Below are 13,695 nucleotides of genomic sequence, written 5' to 3' on the forward strand. Positions count from 1 at the left end.
CCAAATCTCATTTCAGTTCTAGCCTCAGCTATGCTGGAGTTTACCACACAGGGGCATGGTTTAGGGGTCAAGCCAGAGTTTGGGCTGAGTTTAATATGAGGGCTTCCCCTCATATTCCCCCCGCCACCCCCCCCCCCCGCAGCAATACACTTTCTAGTTGCTGTGGTTGCCCTGAACTCTGGGCGGGGGGTAGAAGCATAAACAATACCAGTGACATAATGCGTTCAGTGGCTTAGACATAAGAACAGCAGCAGCTGACATTTCTAAAGCGCTTATGTGTGTCGCATGCTGCATAACTACATCTATCTGTCCATCTCCTGTCATTTAACCTACCCTACAACAGTCACCTGAGGTAGGCATCCATTTTACTAGAGTGAGAAACTGGGAATCAGAGAGGTGAGACGTTTACCTGGAGTCGGTACCTTCTAAGAGGCTGAGCTGGGTTTCAGAACCAGCTATTTCAACTCGTACATTATACCTCTGACATCTTTTAAGTGCGAGGTCTGAGATTTAATCTTTACTTTTTCTCCCTTTTCTTTAGATGCTTTTCTTTGCCATTGGTGTTCTACAGTGCTTCCAAGTATGGATTTGTTATTAATCATTCAGTTCATGATTTGTACTTCTTCAAATTGAATATTCATCTTTTATATTCTGGAAAATGGTTAGCCATTATCTCTTTGAATATTGCCTCTTTCCTATTTTCACTCATCCGTCCTAGAATTCCTACTGAACTTGTCTTAGACCTTAGCATTCCATTCTTCATGTGCCTCAATTGCTGTCCCGTCTTTTCCAACTCTTTAGTCCTCTGTGCAGTGTTCTGGGTGATTTGTCAGATCAATCTTCCAGCTCACTAACTCTCTCTTGAGCTGTGTCGAAACTGCTATTTAAGCCAGCTACTGAATTTTTAATTAAATTGTCTCTATTTTTCATTTCTGCTTGGTTCTTTTTCAAATGTGCCTGTTCCTCCCACCCTGCACTCTCCTCTTTTTTCATTATGGTGTCTACTTTAAAAGTCCTATTCATTCTATGCATAATTCTGTGACAGTGTACTTCAGATTTTTTTATGATATCTCTAATCTTGGGGTGCAAATTCTCATTTGTTGTGTCTGTTAACCCTTCCTCTTGATGGTTTGTAACCATGTATAGTTTGAAAATTTTTATTGCATATTTATCTTCAGCAGGGATTGTTTTATGAAGGTGCATGCTTATTGGATTGTAAGTCTCTTTAGAACAGCTTGTTTGCTTCAGCAGGGATGCCTGGAATTGGAATAAATCTGGACAGTGATCCTCCCAGTTGCTCAGTGTGAGGCGCCTATACTTTGCAAGTCGTGTAAATCTGGTCTCTACACCCATAGGTCATGCAAGGCTGTGTTTTTGATTTCTCAGGAGTGAGCGTCCTTTACCCTACTCCCACCTTAACTGTAGCACCCTTTCCACAATTGTCTTATATTGGGGGCTTGGTTTCAAATTCACCACCTGTATTTTTTATCCCCGTATAAGCATCAGAAATCTAGTGCCTTAGCCCTACCTGTGTGTAGGTCTTAAATGTTGACCATAGGGTGTCAACTTCTGCTAAAGCAGTTGTTTCCTAGCAACACACAAATGGTTTATCTTCCGGGGGCTGCTGTGCTGATCTCTGTGGCTCCCTCCCCTCCCCTGGCCTCCTCACGCTTCCTGCTCTGCAGCTGAGAACCTTGTAGGTGGTCAGCCGCTGCCACCTCAGGACTCTCCTTGCTTGTGACAAGGAGAGATCTTCTCTGGGAGATCCTAGTGCTGGGCTGCTTGTTGTCCAGTGCCTGGAAACTTTTGTTTCATTGATATTTTTCCTGGTTTTCTAGTTGTGTAAACCTTGCAGGTCTTTTACCTTCTCGGCTGGAAACGGAAGTCTCTCTCGCCTTCCTTCAGTTGCCTCAGGGGCCATAACCCTTGCCTTTGGCTTTGTTGTGCTTTCAGCCTTCATCTCAGTAGGTCTTTCTGCACATCTCTTGAAAGAGCGCTGGGCTGGAATGCAGAACATTTAGGTTCTAAGAATTCCAGTTTTTGCTGCTGGCTTTGGGGGCTCTGAATATAAAATGAGGGAATTTACCAAGGCATGTGCTAAGGTTCCTTCTTGATTCTTTATGATTTTATATTATAACATTCTTTTTTTTTTAATTCAGTATTTTCATTCGTTTCTTTTGGTGTTCCTTCACGGCACTACTTTTTATTGAGCACCTGTTACTTGTCAGGTGCTCTACTGGGTGCTGGGGTTACAGCCCCTCCGTGGAGCGGGCAGAGCTGCTGGGAGACAGACACGAGCAGCCACAAAAGCTGGTGCCAGCACCTCTGTGGTGGCGTGAGGACAGGAGAGCCACAGCTCCAGGAGAGTCTGTAGCCAGGGACTGGCCTTCCGCCAAAGGTCAGGGAAAGGCTCTTTTGGACAGTGACACCCAGGCTGGGGTAGGGCGTAGTGATTAAGGAGTGATAGTGTCCCAGGCAGTGGGAACAGCATGTACAAAATCATCGAGATGAAGGCCTTTGGTGTGTTTGAAGAACTAAGGGAATGCCACTGTGGCTGAATCCCGGGCAGGGAGGAGGGAGGGATTTCTTTGAAAGTTAAAATTAAAATTTCGGTTTCCTTTCTGGCAGGACAGCATAGTGCAACATCTAGAGTCTGACTGTTTGCATTCAGATTCTGACTCTGCCGCTCTGTAGCTGCGTGACCTTCGGCAGCCTTCTTAGCCTCTCTGAGCTGCAATTCCCTTAACGGAAACATGGGCTAATAGGGTTATTGTCAGGGTTTAGTGAACTACTGCTGTACAGAAAGCTCTTAGCACAGTTCCGGCTTATAGGAGGTAACCAATAAAGTTTAGTTATCCAATATTTTATGGCTTATGGCTTTTATTTCCATGTATATAGTTAGTGTAGTTTTCTATAGTTAGTGTAGTAGAATCATTCATGTTCTCTAATAACAATTATTCTTTTGTAGAATGAATTGCTAAGTTCTTTAGGTCTCTGATAAGCAGAGTTTTTTGTTTTGTTTTGTTTTTGGGTTACACGGGCCTCTCACTGCTGTGGCCTCTCCCGTTGCGGAGAACAGGCTCCAGACGCGCAGGCTCAGTGGCCATGGCTCACGGGCCCAGCCATTCCGCGGCATGTGGGAACTTCTCGGACCGGGGCGCGAACCCGTGTCCCCTGCCTCGGCAGGCGGACTCTCAACTACTGTGCCACCAGGGAAGCCCATAAGCAGAGTTTTTTGAAGAAATATTTTCTTTTACTTTTAAACAGGAGTTCTTAACCCATGAAGTACACGGTTGGGCCTCAGAGGATGTTTTGAAACCTGATCCTTATGAAAGGTTGTATATGTGAAAAGGGCATGTATGTCTGTGGACATCATCAGGTCCCAAAGCTGTCTGTTTTGAACTTGGTGTTTTAAAGCCCACTCCAGGCCGGGTCTGCAATGCTCTGTGACTGTCTGTGGGTTGGAGGTTGCACATTCTTCCTGCATCCCGAAAGGTACTGAGAATAGCCCATGCCACGTGACTGTGGTTAGGGGCCTGGTGCTCCTTGGAGGGACCCTGCAGGAAAATGACGTCGTTGATCATGGCACACACATTTGTTTCTAGAAATGTCTAATTATGTGTAAGAATTATCTGGGTAACTGTTATACAATGTACATTTTTAATAGGCTCTAATTACTAGCCTAAAAGAATTAGTTGAGAAAAAAAATGTGGTTAATGTTTCAAAGAAGAGTAAGCACCTAGGTGCAAACTTGTCATCTCTTGTTTTCAACTATTATCAGTTACTGCCTAAATTAACCGTGGTTTTTCTATCTGCCACGTAGGAACCCTCTTGCTTTTTTTCAGTAGCGCTTCTCGCCCAGCTATTTCTGTTCAGGGGATAGGCGGGAAGCCTTTCCACCCCTGACGCGTGGGTGCGTAGAAGGTGGTGGCCAGGGTCAAGGCCAGGTCATGAGGGGCCAGATCCCGTTGGTCTTGCCGTGCACGAACTCATTTGTTCCAGCATCTGGACTGGGCAAGGGTAGGGTTTTGTATGCACCCTACATGTTAGAATATGGGAGCATAGACAGGTGAAGTCACTTATTCTGGTCACGCAGCTAATACATAGAAGTTGGGGGATTCATTCCATTCCAGGGTCGTATGGCGTTATGTTGGAGGGAGGGGATGCCTGCCCTCAGCTGGGGGTACGGGGGAGCAGGCTTGGAGAGGAAGAGGCAGTGTGACAGCTGGCTCACTTTTGGCCAGAGTGAGTTGGAGGCACCCGTTAGACATCCATGTGAAGGGGTCTGGTTGGGTGTTGCCAGGCCAGGGCTGAAGGTTGATGGGACTCGATGTCACGGAGTGGGTGAAGCTGCATAGTGAGGACGTTTAGGCCACGACAAGATACAGCGCCGAGGACTTGCCATCAGATTCTCACTTAGGGGTCAAACTTCTTTTTCTTTCGACCGTTTTAAATGTGTTTGCATAGAGCTCCGTGGCCAGTTTTCATAGGGGCGAGCGCTTTGTTCACTTGCTTCTGTGTCCCAGAAGGCAGAGAGGGTCCTATCCACGGTGGTGAGAGTGCATCAGAAGGGAGGGCGTTTGGCCCTTCTCGAAGGCTCTGGTCTCACCACCCTTCCCTTGGTTTATTAACCTGCCCCCTGCATTTTCCATGCATTGTCAAGTCTGCCTTACTCAGAGGCTTCAGCCTGGAAGGCCTGTGAAAGTAGAAGGCGTGCGACCAGCCCCGTCTTGCCCAGGTGTGACCAGTCCCAGTTGGTGCGCACTTACGAGTGTGGTTCCCCTCTTCCCCTCTAGATGGATTTGAGGACTACGGTCCCTCATGCGACGGCAGGAGGATGACAGCCTTCTTGGACGTTCTGGGCCAGGACAACCTGCCTACACTTGCTCGCCTGGAAAAGTACACTTTTTCAGCGGCAACATCTTCAACCGGTAAGCTGTGCCTGGCCTGCGTACGGTTAAGGGGCCACTGGCGGCCACCTGTCTGTGACAGCCTTGCAGGATTCATGGTGGAGGTGGAATACGGGCTGTCCCCTGGATGCCGGGAGTCTGCCCGAACAGCACTGCGTTATTAGGGTTTCCCATTATTCTTGTTGCTGTTTTACTGACCACCCGGTAAGCCAGGAAGGAGACGGTGATGAAATTTAACGGGATTTAAATAATTAAGATTGCTGACTGGCTTTCCTTCACATGTACGGTGCTCAGAAAAGTAAAACGTGTCCCGCAATTGAGAAGCATCGGTCGGTGTGTTGCTCGCCCGTCTTGTGTCTTGACGGCACTGGGCTTCAGGGACCTTTGTGCCACTTGTCCTGCACATCCTGCTGTCACGCCTCACGGTGCTGGCAGGACCCTCCTCCGGGCTCAGCCCACGCCTCTTCCCTTCAGCAGACGACCTTGACTCTTCCTTCAGGAGGAAAGCAGAGACTAAGGCATCCCTTTGGGTTCCCAATCCGCCCAAACCTGCATCTGCCGGCACTTCCCTCCTCCCTCAGAGGAGAAGGCGCTCTCTCGTCTCCCGTCGCCCTCCGTCTTCTTGTCTCTTCCTTGTCACCCCTTCTACGGGCCCTTTCCTTCCACTTAAAAACCCTCCCTCACTCTGACAGTCCTGCGGACTCTACCCGGCCCTCCCCGCATCCCTTCCCTGAAGGACAGGTTCTGTTAAGACTGGTTCCTACTCACTGTCTATTCTTACTACTCCTTTAAAAAATTATAGTCTCTGCTTTTACATCTGTTAAATCATAGAAGGCTCACAGCAAGTGCTACTGAGCGAGCCCAGTTAGTATCCCAGAGCTACAGCTGGGGAAGTGAGGGTGCTGCGAGCGGCGTCTTTTGATGAGCCGCTCTTCCTTGAGGCATGTAGTCCACGGTTTAGCAACTTTCTCTTTTAGGGTCTCTGCTTTTCATGTCCTGTGTAAGAGACGTCTGCCTCCCCCCAGGCCACTAGCGTATTTTCTTACACTGTCTTCCTGAAGTTTTGCTGTTTCCCGTTCACACTGGGAGCCACAGTCCACCTGGAATTGCTTTTCTTGTTTGGTATGATGTGAGGGACAAGTTCAAGTTTCATTTCCCTCCTGTGGTCTCCAGTTAACCCAGGGCCATTTACTGAGAGCGCTTTGATCTCTGCTCTGCATTGCCACCTTTGTCTTCAGTCAGGTGTCCGTTTCTGGACTCTCTAGTCTGCTGCATTGGCTGTGTATCTGTCGTAGCACCAGGACCCCACCGTCCTCATTACTGCAACTTTGTCATCAAAGTCTTGGTATCAGAGAGATTACCTGATACCTCGCTATCCCACTTTGTGCTTCCAGATTGTCCCGGCTGCTGTTGGCCCTATGCGTTTCCAAGTGTATTTTAATACCAGTTTATCAGTTTCTAGAAAAAAAAACCTGCTGGGATTTTCACTGCAATTGCATTGCATCCATAAATCAATATGTAAAGAATTGATATCCTTACAATATCTAGGTGTCTACTCCTTCCATTTTTTAAGATTTTCTTCACTTTCCCTGTGTGTGTGTGTGTGTGTGTGTGTGTATACACATATATACATATACATGTATAAACATACACATAAATAACTATAAAACTATAATACATAGTTTTCTGTTGTAGAGATCTTTTGTATCTTGTTAGATTTAGTTCTAGGTATTTGATCTTTTAGGCTAATGTAAATTGTATCATTTCTTTTTTTTTTTTTTTTTTTTTTGCGGTACGCAGGCCTCTCACTGTTGTGGCCTCTCCCGTTGTGGAGCACAGGCTCCGGACGCGCAGGCTCAGCGGCCATGGCTCATGGGCCTAGCCGCTCCACGGCATGTGGGATCTTCCCGGACCGGGGCACGAACCCGTGTCCCCTGCATCGGCAGGCAGACTCTCAACCACTGCGCCACCAGGGAAGCCCTTAAGTCTTTTTTTGTTCATAGTTGTTTTCCTTTTGCTCTTAAATCTCTTTTACTCTCTAATTGATTCTCCCTGTCATCTTCCTCCTACATCATGTATTTGTTGAAGGGGTCGTTAGTCTTTTGTTTTGGCTGCATTGGGTCTTTGTTGCTGCACACAGGCTTTCTCTAGTTGCAGTGAGCAGGGACTACTCTTCGTTGTGGTGCATGGGCTTCTCATTGTGATGGCTTCTCTTGTTGTGGAGCACGGGCTCTAGGCACATGGGCTTCAGTAGTTGTGGCATGTGGGCTCCGTAGTTGTGGCTCGCGGGCTCTAGAGCGCAGGCTCAGTAGTTGTGGCACACGGGCTTAGTTGCTCCACGGCATATGGGATCTTCCTGGACCAGGGATCGAACCCATGTTCCCCGCATTGGCAGGCAGATTCTTAACCACTGCACCACCAGGGAAGTCCCTCTTGAAGGGGTCATTAGTCTTGTAGAATTTTCCACATTCTGGATTTGGTGGTCATTATTCTCATGGTGTAATTTCATGTGTTCCTTTGTTCTCTGTATTTTCTGTAAACTGAAAATTAAACTTGGAGACTTGATTAGATTCTGCTTCAATTTTCTTTTAAACAATACTTCATATGTTGTCTTGTATACTTTTTATTACAAAACATCAGGAGGCAAGGTCTGGTCGAGATGTTAATATTGAGCAGTGGGCGCAGGTGTTCGATTCTTTCACTACAAAATTCCTTACCAGCCTTTCTTCTAATGATTTTAATGGTCACAAATAATCACCACTTAGATCTGTTATTTCATTGTCTGTTGGCAAATGGTAATTTTCTTTTGTGTGTTGGCAAATGGTAATTTTCTTTTTATTGTCTGTGAAATCTGTAGTATGGCCCCATTTTCCATTCTGTTGTTGGCACTTGTTGCCTTTTCTCTTTTTTTCCCCTAGATGATTCTTACCAGAGGATTATCAATTTTATTAGTTATTTTGAAGAATCAAGTTTTGTCTTTGAATTCCTCTGTTATATGTTCATTTTCTAGTTCAGTAATTTTTACTCTAATCTGTATTTTTTTCTTCCTTGGAGTTTTCTTGTGGGGGGGAATTTAATTGCTGTTCTTTTTCTTACATCTTGTGAGGAATGCTTAACATTTTACTTTCTTGGCCTTTCCTTTATAACATCTGCATTTTACATTTTAAGATTGCTATTAAGTACTATATTAAGTATTATAAATACTTAAATATTATATTAGTTGCATCCTCAGGTTCTGATAGGCAATATTTTTCATTACCTTTTATTATAGAGTATTTTTAACATCCATAATGATTTCTCCTTTGACCAATGAGTTATTTAGAAGTATATTGATTAATTTAGAAATATTTGATGATTTTTCAGGTATCTTTCTGTTATTTGATTCTTAGTTTAAGTCTTTTGTGGTCAGAGAACATACTTTGTATTATTTCTCTTCTTTACAAGTCGCTGAGATTTGTTTTGTGGCTCAGAAATCTACTCTAACTTGTTGCATGTTTCATGTGTGCTTGAAAAGAACGTGCATCCCAACGTTTTTGGGTAGAGTATCCTATCAATGTCAACTTGGAAAGTTGTTTGAAAACATTATTCAGGTCTTCTTTATTGTTTATTTTCTGTCTTCTTGTTCTGTCAATTACTGAGAGAGGAATGTTGGAATCTGTGACTATAATCATGGATTTATCTGTTTTTCTTTCAATTCTAACAGTTTTCATTTTGTGTATTTCGAAGCTGTGTTCACACTTAGTATTGCCCTGTGTTCTTGAATAAATTGATCTCTTGATCAGTGTGAAATGTCCCTCTTTATCTCTAGTAATATTCCTTTTTCTGAAGCTTACTATGTTTAATATTAATATATATACTCCCGCTTTCTCTTGATTAGTGTTTGTATGGTATATTTCTGCCTATACTTTTGTTTTTAACCTTCCTATGTCTTATATTTAAAGCCTGGTTATTGTAGAAAGCATATAATTGGGTCTTGCTTTCTTATCCAGTTTAACAATCTGCCTTTTAATTTGAATGTTTAGCTCATTTACATTTGTTACTTTTGATACGGTTCGGTTTAAATCTACTGTCTTGCACTTTGTTTTCTGTTTGTCTCAATTTTTCCTGGTATTTTCCTCTTTTCCTGCCTTTTTAAGAAAAATCGAATGAGTTTTTTAATAATTCCAATTTATCTCCACTATTGACTTATTAGTTATACCTCTTTTAAAATTTTTTATTGGTTGTTCTAGAGATTATAGTATATTTCTTTAGCTTATTCCAACTGTTCAAATAAAATTATTCTAGTCTTCATGCAGTGCAGGATGCAGTATAAGAACCTTACAGCAGTGGACTTCTGTTTCCTCGCCCCCTATTGTCTTCCTACATTTTACCTCTGCACAAGTTACAAACCCTACAATACCTTGTTACTATATTTGCTTTGGATAGTCAACTATCTTTTTAAAGCAACTAAAATGAGAAAAATATTTTTTATATTTGCTATCATTTTTACCATTTTCGTGCTTTTTAGTTCTTTTTGTAAACTGTCTATTTCTGTCAGATATCCTTTTGCCTCAAGAACTTCCTTTAACAATTCTTGTTAGCACAAGACGACTGTCAATGAATTCTCACAGCTTTTGTTTGTTGGGAGGTTTTTATTTCACTTTAATTTTTTCTTTAATTAACAGACTTTATTTTTGTGAGCAGTTTTAGGTTTGCAGAAAAACTGAGGAGAAAGTAGAGAGAGTCCCCGTATTCCCTAACTGCCCCAGCACGTCCAGCTCTTCCAGTGACCTGCAGCACGTGAATCAGACTTATTTTCAAGTCCTCTTCTGATTGTTCCCACATCGGCGGCCGATGACCTCACCCCTCCGCGTCTCCCTACCCAACACCTGCTCATCCACACGCTCATCTCCCTGCCTCGTTCCTCCACGTCCTTCTTCTCTGTCTTTAGAATCGCATCACTGTTGGTCATCATCGATTTTCCTGCCTCCTTACAGGCCTCGACTGTGAGCTCCTTCACAGCGGGACCTGGAACTTGCTGGTCTCTGCACCCCAGGCTTCCTGCCCCTAGTCCAGAGCCAGTGGGGCTAAACTCATGATCGTAACTGCATGAGTGGGTGAGGGAAAGAAGGGACAGAGACACCACGGGTTCCTTCCGTGGTGACATTTCCAGGGAACATTGCCATGTGAAAGCAAGCCACCCTCTTTCTTTATGTTTAAAAAAAATTCACAGAAATAATACGGGCTCTTTGAAATTTAGCAATTTCAGGAGTTAAATAGTGAGAGTCTCCCTCCCTTCCCCACTATAATCTTAGATAGTAACCATGAGCCGTTCAGTGTATATCCTTCCACACACTTCCTAAATGAGTGTACGTATATGTGAGTGTGTTTATATGTACATGTATTGCACACATATGCATAAACATAATTTTTGTTAAGAAATGGGTTCATACTGTATGTAAAATTCTTCCTCTTGTTTTTTCATTTCATGTATCATGGGCATCTTTCTAACTCAGTGCATTTCTAAAGGTACCTTTAAAAATGGTTGTATGGGGGCTTCCCTGGTGGCGCAGTGGTTGAGAGTCTGCCTGCCGATGCAGGGGACACGGGTTCATGCCCCGGTCCGGGAAGATCCCACATCCTGTGGAGCGGCTAGGCCTGTGAGCCATGGCCGCTGAGCCTGCGCGTCCGGAGCCTGTGCTCCGCAATGGAAGAGGCCACAACAGTGAGAGGCCCGCGTACTGCAAAAAAAAAAAAAAAAAAAAAAAAAAGGTTGTATGGTATGCCAGTGTATAGCTGCATCATACTTTATTTTAGCTTCCCTCTTTTGATAGACATTTTGATTGCGATTCTTTGCTTATATCGTAATATGGTTGATGGCTGATGCACTAGAGGACTCACCGTGTGCTGGGTACCATGCTCTGAGCTTCACGTGCACGATCTCATGATCTCATTTAAGCTTCCTCACACTTTCCTGAGGCGCACAGTTGTCCACTGTTCTTTCATGTCATTAGCACAGCTGACAGAAGTATCGACTCTGATGCTTGTGGACTCTGCTCATCCGCTGTGACCTCTCCAGGTCATTCCAACATCAAGCAGCCAAAGTGTTGGTGCCAAAGCGCCAATCTGTTTGCGTCTTTACCTCTCTCTCGTTCTGCATTCACAGCAGTGGATGTGTCCCTGCTTCAGGGCCCTCTCTTACCCCTTTCCTTGCTTTCCTTAAGAGGGCAGGCCTCCTGTGACCACTTGAGGCTGGATTCAGCTCTGTCTATCCATTCTATGGCCCTACAAGCAGATTGGGGATCTTAGTTGCTTGATTTCCCCTGGGAGGCTGCCATGAATGTGGTCCAGTGAAATGTAATCAGGGACTTTATAGTGTCTGTTCCGGCTTCCCCAAACCTCCTGGCTGCCAGATCTCGACCTTTCATCCCAGGGGTGGTATAGGTCTCTCCATGGGCAGGCTCGAGCTGATGGATTTCTTCCTGTAGTATGCTGGGCCAAAAGATGCCTCTTTGAATTCCACATTTCTAGTTATCTTTTTCTGAAAATCAAGGTGGGTTTTTTTTTGTGTGTGTGTGGTATGCGGGCCTCTCACTGTTGTGGCCTCTCCCGTTGCGGAGCACAGGCTCTGGACGCGCAGGCTCAGCGGCCATGGCTCACGGGCCCAGCTGCTCTGCAGCATGTGGGATCTTCCCGGACCAGGGCACGAACCCAGGTCCCCTGCATCGGCAGGCGGACTCTCAACCACTGCGCCACCAGGGAAGCCCCAAGGTGGGTTTTTGACTTCAGCTCTTCTCCCGATGCTTGGCCAGAAATGACACAGAGACGTGTATTATTTCTAGATTGTCAGGTACCCAGAGGAGCAGACAGAGGCAGACAGAGGCTCCTTTCCATTTGCTCCAAGACACCCATCAGGAACGCCAGTCCCTCTTTGCGGGCACACCAAGGCCTCCAGGCCACCGTTAGCCACTGTTGATCCCACTGACTTTTCTCCTCATCAGTGTCTTTGAAACAAACACCTTTATCAAGGCATACTTTTCATGCAATAAAATCCACCCACTTAGAGCGTCCAGTGAGGTGAACTTGGGGTAGATGCATGCACTCGTGCAGTCATCCCCATGGTCAAGTTTGAACATTTCCATCAGCCCCTTGTTTCCTTGTTGGCCTCTTTGCAGTCAGTCTCCCCCTCTCTCACCACCACTGGCCCAGGCAACTACTGATCTGTTTTTTGATGCTAAGATTTTGCCTTTTTAAGAATTTCCTATAAATGGAATCATGTGGTATGTAGTCTTTTCTGCTGGCTTCTTTTACTTAGCAAAATGCGTTTGAAATTCCTCCCTGTTGTTACCAGAAGTTCTCTCCTTTTTATTGCTGAGTCATATTCCATTGTATGGATATTCTGTGTTTTGTGTATGCATTCCCCAATTGACAAATATTGAGATTTTTTCCATCTTGTGGCTATGATGAATGATGCTAATATGAACCTTTGTGTACAAGTCTTTGTGTGGACATATGTTTTTATTTCATTTGGGTACATACCTAAGAGGGAATTGCTGTGTTGAATGATAAGTGTGCATTTAACTTTTTGAGAAGCTGCCAAATTGTTTTCCAAATAACAAGTTGCATTCCAAATAACAATTGTGCTGTTTTGCATTCCCACAAGCAAAATCTGTGAGTTCCTGTTGCTCCATATCTTTATCAGCACTAGGTATTGTTATTATAATTTTAGTTCTTCTAGTGAGGGTCATGTTACCCCATTGTGGCTTTTTTTGGTCTTTGTTTTGTCTCTGAACCTTATTTTAAAGTAACTTCAGATCTACAGAATTGCTGTAAAGATGGTACAGAGAGTTCCTTTATGCCTTTTGCCCAGCATCCTTTAATGCAGTGGTTCTCAACCAGGGGTGATTTTGCCCCCAGTGGACATTTGGCAATATATAGAGACATTTTTGATTGTCACATCATGGGGAGGGGGCAGCCAGGGGGCTGCTACTGACCTCTAGAGGGTAGAGGCCATTCAAGATTGAGATGGCCATCGGATGTCCCTTTGGACCATTTCCTTCTGCATTTTATTGGTCACTTAATTCCCTCCCACTGTCATGGGACCTCTTTTCCAAGTCTATCTAGGCCTGAAGACTCAGTCAGAAAAGGAGAAAAAGGTTTTCTTTTGTGCAGGTGGACAGTTTCCACCTCCAGACTGGAGGATATGGGTCCTCTTCTTATAGGATGTTCCTTGACTGTGTCTTCTCCCTCTGGGCGGAGGTGGCTGACTTTCCTTTCCCCCATGATTGTATTACCTGCTCGTAGCACATGCCGGAATTAGCACACATAACTGTATGGATCCTTTCTCGCTTCCACAGTCAGGTTATTGCCAGAGGGCTGCTTGATATCTTCCGGGACTTCAGTAACAACGAAGAAGACTTCGTAACGGTAATGGAGATTGTGGTCAGATTGTAAGAAGATGCAGGTTTGTACAAGGATTGTATACTTTTATTTTTAAGTTGTACATTTCCAAGATATTGTATATAAGCTTTTTTTTTTTTTTTTTTTTTTGCGGTACGTGGGACTCTCACTGTTGTGGCCTCTCCCGTTGCGGAGCACAGGCTCCGGATGCGCAGGCTCAGCAGCCATGGCTCACGGACCCAGCCGCTTCGCGGCATGTGGGATCTTCCTGGACCAGGGCACAAACCCGTGTCCCCTGCATCAGCAGGCGGACTCTCAACCACTGCGCCACCAGGGAAGCCCTGTATATAAGCTTTGATAGCTGATTGGCTTGCTTTAGATTTTGATCATTTTAACTGAAAATAGA

At 44.7% G+C, this 13,695-nt stretch overlaps 1 pseudogene; it reads left to right on the forward strand.

The window, feature by feature from the left end:
- LOC132476180 (serine/threonine-protein phosphatase 4 regulatory subunit 1-like) overlaps positions 1-13,695 on the forward strand; it is a 62,122-nt pseudogene that overhangs the window by 15,108 nt on the left and 33,319 nt on the right.

This window comes from Mesoplodon densirostris, chromosome 16, assembly GCF_025265405.1.
Source record: "Mesoplodon densirostris isolate mMesDen1 chromosome 16, mMesDen1 primary haplotype, whole genome shotgun sequence".
Classification (NCBI taxonomy): domain Eukaryota; kingdom Metazoa; phylum Chordata; class Mammalia; order Artiodactyla; family Ziphiidae; genus Mesoplodon; species Mesoplodon densirostris.